This window comes from Vicugna pacos, chromosome 1 (genome assembly GCF_048564905.1).
Source record: "Vicugna pacos chromosome 1, VicPac4, whole genome shotgun sequence".
Classification (NCBI taxonomy): domain Eukaryota; kingdom Metazoa; phylum Chordata; class Mammalia; order Artiodactyla; family Camelidae; genus Vicugna; species Vicugna pacos.
Window position 1 is genome coordinate 92,463,620 of NC_132987.1, and position 10,734 is coordinate 92,474,353.

The following is a 10,734-nucleotide window of genomic DNA, read 5'->3' on the forward strand; positions in this document are numbered from 1 at the left end:
AAAATAATCTATAGGCTAATTATTAGAATATTAAGAACAAATTTTACAAAAGTGATAGATTTAAAGTCTAAAAATATCCAATCATACTTTTATTTATAGGAAAAAAAAAAGTAAAATATACCATTCACAGTAGCATCAAGATTTTCAGTTACCTATGATATAATCTAACAAACAACACACAAAAATTTTACGTCAGAAAACATTCATAATATTACTGAGAAACAGCAAAGAAGACCTAAATAAATGGAAGGACTTACTCCTTTTTTTGATTAGAAGATACAATTTTCAAAATATGTCAGTACTGTCTACAAATATCTATTTAAACCAATTAGATTCTTTTTAAAATATAACTTTTTTTTTCTTTCTTTTTTTTCCCCAGGGGAATTGAAAGACTGGTTTCTCAGTTGTAAAGAAAATCAGAGAGGCAAGTGTAGCCAAGACAATTTTAAGGAAGAACAAAAAATGGAGACTTAACCTATCATGATATTATCAAGTAACAGTATTTAAGACCACATGATAATGCTGCAAGTAGAGATTATTTGAGAAACAAATTACATAGTAACTTGATTTATAACAATGATGACACTATAGTGCAGAAAAGAAGTGGCAGATTTTTCAAAATGGTCAACTGAATAACGATACTGAAAAAAATGAGCTTTGTCCTGCCATCATATACAAAAAGAAATTTCAGATAGACTGTATATCTACATGTCAAAGGTAAAACAGTAAATCTCAGGATAAATGTGAGCAAATATTCATGACATGGGAGCTGGCAAAGATTTTTTAAAATAAGATATACTAGGGATTAAACATAAGGGAAATACTGATAAATTTGACTTTGTTAAATTTAAGAACATCTGTTCATTAAAAGGCATCAAAATGAGAGTGGAAATTCAAGCCAGAGTGAGAAAAGATTTTTGCCATAATGTTATCTGACAAAGTATTCCTATATAAAATACACAAAGAACTTTAAAAATTCAATAACATAAAAGAGACACATCCCAAAACAGAAAAGAACAAAATACTTGAACAGGTACTTTATAAAAGCAATAATTCTTATTATCAATAAACTTATAACAAAGTGCTCAACTTCATTAGTAATCATGGAAATAAAGTTAATATCACAATTAGAATTCACTTCCTCCACTAGAATGACTAATTATGAAAAATACAAAAAAATAGCATGTTGATGAAGACAGAAACAACTGAAACTAGCACACTGGTACTGTGGTATATTAACAGGAATGTAATTGACTCCAATCACTTTGGGAAACTGAGTTTACAAAGCTGAATATAACATTAACTTATGAAGATCTTATATGTGCACTGAACATAAATGTGCATATATGTGTGCCTAAAAAGGATATATTTAGCAGCACTATTCTTGGCCAAATAATTGGAAACAATCCAAAAACTCATCAACTATAAATTAATAAATACTGAAAAAACAATTCAATAAAAAACACTATACAATAATAAAAAAATCTAAATTTTTCTAGACATAACATGGATAAATCTTACAAGTATAATGGTGAGTAAAAGAAGCCACAGATGTAAAATAAACCCACACATACGTTTAATTTCAAACCATGAAACTAATTTATTAGACAAAACTAACAGAAACCAAGATGGTAGTGGTTAATTTTACAAGGTGGTATCATTGGAAGTTCTGGTGATAATCTAATTCTTAATACTGGTGCTGGTTATTTAGTAAAAATTCATCAAATTGTAAAATTTAGGGTCTCTGCACTCTTCCTTATGTTACATATACTTATATATAAAATACGCATAATCTGTGTATTAGTTTCCTAGAGTTGTAACAAATTACCATAAATTGGGAAGGTTAAAACAACAGAAATTTATTCTTTCACAGTTCAGGACACTAGAATTCCAAAATCATGGTGTTGGCAGGATTGGTTCATTTTATAGGTTCTAAAAAGAGCCTGTTCCATGCCTCTCTCCTGGGTTCCAGTGGCTGGAATTTGGCATTTCTTGTATATATATCACTCCAATCTTTTGCTCTATCTTCACATGGCCTTCTTCTCTATATCTCTGTGTGTCCTATTCTGTTTCTTGTAAGTACACTTACTGGAATTAGAGACTGCCTTAACTCCAGTATGAAATCATCTTGATCCCTACCTTAATTACATCAGCAAAAATCATATTTCCCAATAAGGCCAGATTCTGATGTTCTGAGTCTATATAAATTTGGGGGAAACTACTCAACCTGTTACAGTTATGCTTCAATAAAGCGTTTACAGAAAAAATATATATATATACTATAAAAATAATATTAGGTTAATCAAATGTTTAATGGTTACTCATGGGAGTATAATAGTTTTATCTGAGTTGATTCCATGAGATACTGGAATAGTACCCTGGGTTCTTTTTTAGCATCAATAAAAATTATATAAACAAAGAATCTTATAAAACATAAATATTCTTGTAAAAAATGCTTCTATCATTGTAGAGAATATATGAATTTCTTTCCATCATTTGTGCTAGACGTTTATTTTCCTTTGCCTTTAATAGAACTGATTTATAATTTTAAATCTGACAAAATGGAAAACCAAAACAAAACTGATTTTGTGGATACTGATTAAATAACTACATTTATAAGCTTAAAATGAGTGACCATAGGCTGAATGTACTATTAGTATATTGTTAATATTTCTATACCTTAATATGCTATAGAACTGAGTGTAATCTTTAAAGTTGAAATTTGAAAACCAAAAAGGCTTTATTTCTTATATTGGCACATAACTTAAAAAAAGAAAACCTCAATGCATATCAGATTAAAGATATTAATCACATGAATGTATAATTATAGCTTTCTTACTTATAAAAACTGATTTTTTAAATTCTAGAGATAGTTTTGGACTTAGTCCTCACCTTTACACAAAACAATTCCTTTCTATTTTATATGCAATATGTTCATCATGATTTTCTATGTGGCATATTAGAATAAAGAATTCTATCTCTATTTAATCCATACAGCTTTTAAAACTAAATCTGAATTTCTAAATTAAGAAAGGAGTGCTTTAGCACTGCTTGTTTATATGCATACCAAAATACCTTATCTTGGTTTTATGATGTTGTTTGTAAACTCTGGAGACACTAATGCTAATTTCATCTTTGTTACGTTCTTGGATAATCTGTTCTGAGGCTTTGTGTATTGCTGACATACAATGTTCAGATTTTATTTTTCCTTAGTGAAGCCTGTTGTTTAGCTTTGCTATCACTAAAGCTTGTTATCGTTTATCCTGCTCACTCAGCTGCAAGGTTCAATCCCTGTCCATCATGCTTTCTAATGCCCAATGTCTGTACTTTCTTGTAACTTTTTGTTTTTGTTTATTGGTATGAGATTTTTTTCCCCTTTGGGAAGATGATAGCTGGTCTTACGGTAGGAAACATTTAAAGATATTCTTTCATTTTCAAAATATAATTTAGCCTATATATATATGTAGAGAGAGAGGAAAAAGAAAGCAATTTTTTTAGTAATAATATGTTCGAAATAGTAAATTAATTAGAAAAAGCAATGGAAAATAAATTTAGGTAGTATAGAGTTATAGTCTCAGGGCAACCAACATAAAGTGTTTTTTTTTTTTAAAAAAAAACACTGGCCTTTCAAATTATCTAGCAGAAGTATCGAACATAAAGCTGTTTCAGAAAATCTTTACCCCCAGTGGTATGAGGACCAGTTAATAATGTTTTAGGAATTAGGACTACAGACTTTCTTTCATCCCAAAATGTATGGATTAACAAAAATTATTTGATAAAACAACATGCTTCAGATACAGAAAAATCTCCCATTCTATACCACTTATCTGTAATGCAGCAAGTAATAAAAGACAGTTGTAAGATGTGAGGCAGATGTTATAGGTGTCTGGTTCCATATCACCTTAGCACTCACCATTCCAGGCTTTCAGAAGTCTTGTTACTGCATGCACCAGCAATTCTCTACCTGATGACTTTCCAGCAAGCATTTAGCTTGAAAGCAGGTTAGAAATACTGAGCAAGCAGGCACTCAGGGATCAGCCCTCAATCTATTGACAGACCAGAAGAAATATGGGAGCTTCTTAACCTCAGGGATGGGATACAACATATGTACATACGTTCTGTGCCAGGGCTACACACTGCACTGGCAGCATCAGCATCAGCTAGGGGATGGTTAGAAGTTCCAGGGGCCAATCCAAGACCTAATGAATCAGAATCTCTGGGAAATGAGCTTCAGAAACTGCTTTAACTAGATCCTTAAATAGTCCTTATACCTGCTAAAATTTGAGAAGCATTATTTTACACCAGGAGTCAGAAAACTTTTTCTGCAAAGGGGCATATATTAGTTTCTTGTTGCTGCTGTAGAAAATTACCCAAATTTAAACAGCTTAAAAACAACACAGTTTTATTCTTTCACAGTTCTGGAGGTCAGAAGTCCAACAACAGGCTCACCAGGCTAACGTCAGTAGAATCGGTCCCCTCTGGAAGTTCTCTAGAGAATCTGTTTGTCTTTGCCAGCTTCACAGGCTATGTGTTCTCCTTGACCTGTGGTTTCCTTCTCTATATTCAAAACCATCAGTGTAGTGTCATTATATCTCCTTCACTGACTGTATCTGCTGTCACACTGCCTTCCTCTGTCTGACTTTTTCGCATCCCCCTTATTAAGGACCCTTGTGATTACACTGGACACATAGTATAATCATGATAATCCCTATAGCTCAAGAACCTTAAATTAATCACATTTGTAAGGTCCCTTTGCTAGGTAAGGTAGTATATTCACAGTCTCTGGGGATTATGACATAGGCCTCTTTGGAGGGGCATTATTCAGCTTTCTTTAGGCTAGACAGTAAATGCTTTGAGTACTGCCTGTCAAGAGGCAAAATTGGGGATATTATGTACATACTTATGTAACAAAAGAAAACTCCTGCGTTGCCTCATTTTGCTGGGATAGGCCATCCCAGATGGCAGGCCTACTTTGGCTCTGCTGGAGAGATTCTCCAAGGGAGAACAGCTGGCTCGAGAGGGGTACCCGGTATTAGGAAATGTTAGCTCTGCCCTTATTAGTTTCATTCTCTATCCCAAGAATACTTGGGAATAATCCACTTCTCACCTCCTGGAGTTTTGGAAACTCAATTTGGGAAGCTGGACAGAAATGAGATGACTTTCTGAGTCCCTGACACCCAGTCTAAGATTCCAAAGCTTGGTGCCCAAAAATGCCAGCAGAGGGGTGCCCAGTGTGAAGGTGGCATAGGCCCTGTGCAGCAATAAGGTGCAGCCACTGGCTGAGGAGGCAAATGCTAGGAACAAAGGGAGAAACAGGGGCCAAAAGGGACATCTAGAATTGGTCTCCATGGCTCCCAGTGCTACTCTGCTATAGTAGTGCCCCTGCAGGGGGTACAAATACAGGTGGTATGCCAGGTTTGACCCAAGGGCTGTAGTTTGCTGACTCTACAATACACCATCTCCTAGAAGTCATAATGGAATGGAGGTCCAGTTGCCCACAGATGTGACAGGCTCATATATGTATCCTCTATTTAGTTCCTTTCCTTTCCTATCTCACTGTCTCTTCTCCTTCCTAAATGCTTCCTGAAATATCTCCCCAAGTATAATACTTGCACTTAAATCCTTTCTTCAGGAGTGCTGCTCAGATAACACGACTAATACATGTTATGACTAGAGATGGTAGAATTTTTTAAAGTCAATTCTACCTGTCAAATGTATACCAATTATAAAACTGATTTCACATGTAATACCAGATTTTTTGATGGAAATATATAATTTTTAAAAAATACCTATATTATCCCACTTGTTTTCCCATTTGTTTGTTTATTGTCATGGTACTATGTATAGATGGGAGAATATAGATATATTAACAAAGCAAAATCCATGGAGACCTTTAAATGAAGCAACCAATAGAAGGGCAAAGAATCCATGTATATCAGAAAACTAACGATAACCAAAAGATCATTCTGCACTGTGATTTGTTTCTTGACCTCTAATACTTGAAAACCATTCTTCAAGAATAAAGAGCTAATCATGTTTTGTCTACTTGGCAAGTTATTTTCTAAGTCTATTAGTAGCCAGTGCTTTGCTGAAGGTCTGAATATGTCTCTCTAGAACAAAGTCAAAGCACAAGTCTGAAATCAGAAAAAATTTTGTTTTCAATTGGATAAATGGAAGGACCATCTTAAATCTAACTTTACATTTATAAAAAAGTATTTTTCCTGTCCTAAGGCAAAATAAGTATAAGATTTCAGATATGGAATATTCAAAAAGGTAATTCATATATTTTAGTTATGACTTAACCTGTTTTGGTTAGAAAATAAAATCCAAACTTTTAATTTAACACTAAAGACACTGTATTTTTTTTTCAAAAATAATGTGGCTAATGCAACAAGAAATCACATTTTACAAGTAACTAATCAAGCTAACAGTTTTCACAACATATCCTCTTCTAATATCACAATCAGGAAGAAACATTTCCTGTAGTGCCATTGTCACCAGCCAGATTCCAATTTAACTATAATAACATTAGTGAGTAACAGGGCATGGAAATGAGTTCTACAAACTAGCAGCATAAGGAAAAGATAGCCACACTCTATTTAGAATGTGATCACCACCATCTTAAGTGCCTCTGTGATTGCTCAATTTCTCAGGTAAAAATAAACTTCGAACATGTTTGAACAATTAACATTTAAAATGAAAAATTCAAGTGTATATAGCGTCAGAGTTTGAGAGAAGTATACGATAACTCATGTTTCCTTTACCCACATCCCCTCCTGCACATATAACTAAAAACATATGAGTAAGACCTATTGACTCAATTAATAGTTAATTTCATATGGAATAAATTTCATATAGACTAAAATACCTATTTATCCAATTTAAGCTAGTCTATTATCACAGATTTTCAGTATACTTTATTATATTCAGATATAGATGTAGATTAAGGTTAAATAAAGATTTGGATTTAGATAGAAATCTACAATATAGGGATTTATACAGGCATGAACAAAGATATAATGGTAAAAGTGCCAACTGAAAAAAGGCTCTTGTCATCTACCCCTATAAGGATTAAATCATGAGCTGCTATAGCTGCTGACCTTCAACATACTCTGAAAGGAGTTCAGGGTGGAGACCAGTAAAAAGGCACTCTGTTCTCCGGGAAAACTGCGGAACAAGCCTTCAGATAGACATTTTCAGGGGAAGATTTTATAAGCCCAAATTGTTGTACCTCCTCATATCTAGAAAAGCACTAAAACCTTAACAGTGAAGGTTTTACTCCTCATGAAGAGCAGCAAGCCTCTGACAAAATGTGAATCTGCCCCTTCACCAAAATAATATATAATACTGACATTCCCCCCCCTACTTCTTTAGAGAAATTCCTCAGAGCTATCTGAAATGCTGTCTCCCAGGCTCTAGTCCTCATTCTGCCCCCAGTAAAACTTAACTCACTACTCTCACGTTGTGCATTTTTTTTCAGTCAACAGAACTGAATGTATTTATTAACTGCAGTAACTTTTGGACATGTGACAACTAGGTAATTCCCAACTGGGAAAAACTTTTACTATCTTTCCAACCTGTACATTCCGATAGAGGTAGCTTTAATAGCGTATCAACTGATAAAACATATTTGACTATTTAAAAAATAAGTGTAATAGTGTCTCTATAAAACAAACCATAAAAATTGAAGTGCACTAAATCTTGACCTGTGATAAGTTATAAATTAAAGATTAACATATCCGTGTCTCTCAATGGAGCAGGAGTCGCAATTCAGAAAATTTACAGGTGTGTCAGATATTTGCATTTTCAAAAAAGATCATGAGTAAGAAAATAATTGAGAAACACTGCTCTGCTCTAATGATTTTATACCAGAGGAATTTTTAATTTTCAAAAGGGATCAAATAATGTCACTTGTTCCAAAAGTATGATTGCCTTGGCATGTTGACGAAATGTCTGGTAGTTTCTCTGAGATTTAGAAGTATTATATAATGGCATGTGTCTTCTACAATATACAGTACACTTTGGTGAGCATGTATTGTATTTGTTGCTTTCACAATAACACTTCAAATTACATAACAAAAGCTAACTATACAATGGGTACAGATTGATAATTTTTTTAGACCTCACTTCTTAACATAATGTCTATCAGTACTTCAGTTTCTCTAGCATTTTGCATATTGAAATTCTAATTAGAGAAAGCATAAACTGTCTTATTGTAAAAGATGATTTTATTCTCTATATTGTTTAAAATGGGAGTTTTGAAAATATTTATTGAAGTATAGCTGATCTACAATGCTGTTTCAGGTGTACAGCAAAGTGATTCAGTTATATATCTATCTCTATATATACTTACATATAATATATAGATTATTTTTCAGATTATTTTCTATTATAGGTTATTACAAGATTTTGAATATAGTTATCTGTGTTACATAGTAGAACTTTGTTGTTTTTCTATTTTATATACAGTAGTGTGTATCTGTTAATCCCAAACTCCTAATTTATCCCTCCCCCACTTTCTGCTTTGGTAATCATAAATTTATTTTCTATGTCTGTGTGTATATTTCTGTTTCATAAATAAGTTCATTCTTTTTTTTTAGATTCTACTTATAAGTGATATCATATGATATTTGTCTTTCTCTGTCTGACTTATTTCACTCAATATAATTTCTAGGTCCATCCATGTTGCTGCAAATGGCATTATTCCATTACTTTTTATGGCTGAGTAATATTCCATTCTGTATATATACCACATTTTCTTACCTATTTATTTGCCCATGAACATTTAGGCTGCTTCCATATCTCGGCTATGGTAAATTGTGCTGCTATGAACATTGGGTTGCATGTATCTTTTTGAATTAGAGTTTTCATCTTTTCTGGTTATTATGTCCAGGTATGAGAATGTTGGATCATACAGTAGGTCTATTTTTATTTTTTAAAGGAAACTCCATACTGTGCTCCATAGTGGCTGCACCAATTTACATTCCCACCAATAGTGTAGGATGGTTCCATTTTCTCCACACCCTCTCGAGCATTTATTATTTCTAAACTTTTTGATGATAGCCATTTCAATTGATGTGAGGTGATAACCTCATTGTAGTTTTGCATTTCTCTAAAAATTAGCAATGTTTAGCATCGTTTCATGTGCCTGTTGGCCATCTGTATGTCTTCTTTAGAGAAATGTCTGTTTGGGTCTTCTGACTATTTTTTGATTAGGCTGCTTGTTTTTTTGATATTGAGCTGTACTGTTTACATATTTGAAAAGCAATCCTTTGTCAGTTGCATTGTTTGCAAATATTTTCTCCCATTCCATGGGTTTTCTTTTCAAATCCTATGGCAGTATATATTTAACTCTTTAAGGTTTATATCATCTTACTCTGTTTCTATTTTTCCATGTATTCTCTGTACTATTTCATACACAGTAGTTAATATTTGCAAATCTTGAATTCCCAATTTATCCCTTCCCATATCCTTCACCAAAAATTGTAGTAAATACATATAAAATTTACTATTTTAACCATTTTTAAGTATTCAGTTCAGCAGTGTTAAGTACATACATATTCTTGTGCAACTTGTTACAAAAGTATCCCACCATCCAACTTCAGAACTCTTTCATACTTCAAAAATGAATGTCTGTACCAACTAAACTATAATTCCACATATCCTTTCCCCAGCCCTTAGCAATCACAATTCTTTCTGTCTGTTTCTATGATTTTTGACTACTTTAAGTACCTAATATAGGTAAAATTATACAATATTTGTCTATCTGTGACTGACATTTCACTTAGCATGTCTTCAAGCGTCATCTATGATGCCCCATATGTCAAAATTTTTTTTCTTTTTAAATAATATTCCATTATGTATGTGTGCATATATATATACACACACACACACACATTTTGCTTATCCACTCAACTATCAGTGCACACCTCGTTTGCTTCCACATTTTAGCTATTGTGCATTATACCACTATGGATATTGTTATACAAATATAATTTTGAGACCCTGCTTTCAATGTACCCAGAAGTGGTATTGCTGAATCATATGCTAATTATATTTTTAATTTTTTGAGGAAACACCTACTGTTTTGTTGTTGTTCTTTTTTCTCAAGATTGTTTTACCTCTTCAGGGTCTTTTGTAGTTGCATACAAATTTTAGGAATATTTGTTCTAGTTCTGTGAATAGTATCACGGGTATTTTGTTAGGCATTGCATTAAATCTGTAGATTGCTTTGGGTAGGTATGGATATTTTAACAATATTAATTCTTCCAATCTATGAACGTGGTATATCTTTCAATTTATTTGTATTATCTTCAACTTTTCCTTATCAAAACTTTATAGCTTTCAGAATATAGGTCTTTCACCTCTTTGACTATATTTATTCCTAGGTGTTTTGTGTTTGTTTTTTTGATACAATTGTAAATGAGTTTTTTTTTAATTTTTCTTTCTGATACTTCATTATTAGTGTATAGAAATACAACAGATTTCTGTATATTAATCCTGTACCTTGCAACTTCATTGAATCCACTCATTAGTTCTCATACTTTTCTGGTGAAGTCTTTAGGGTTTTACATGTATAGGACCTTAAAATAGTGACAGTTTTACTTCTTTTCTGATTTGAATACATTTAATTTCTTTTTCTTGTGTGACTTCTATGGCTAGTACTTTCAATACTGTATTAAATAGAAATGGGAATAGTGGGCATCATTGTCTCACTCATGATCTTAGAGGAAA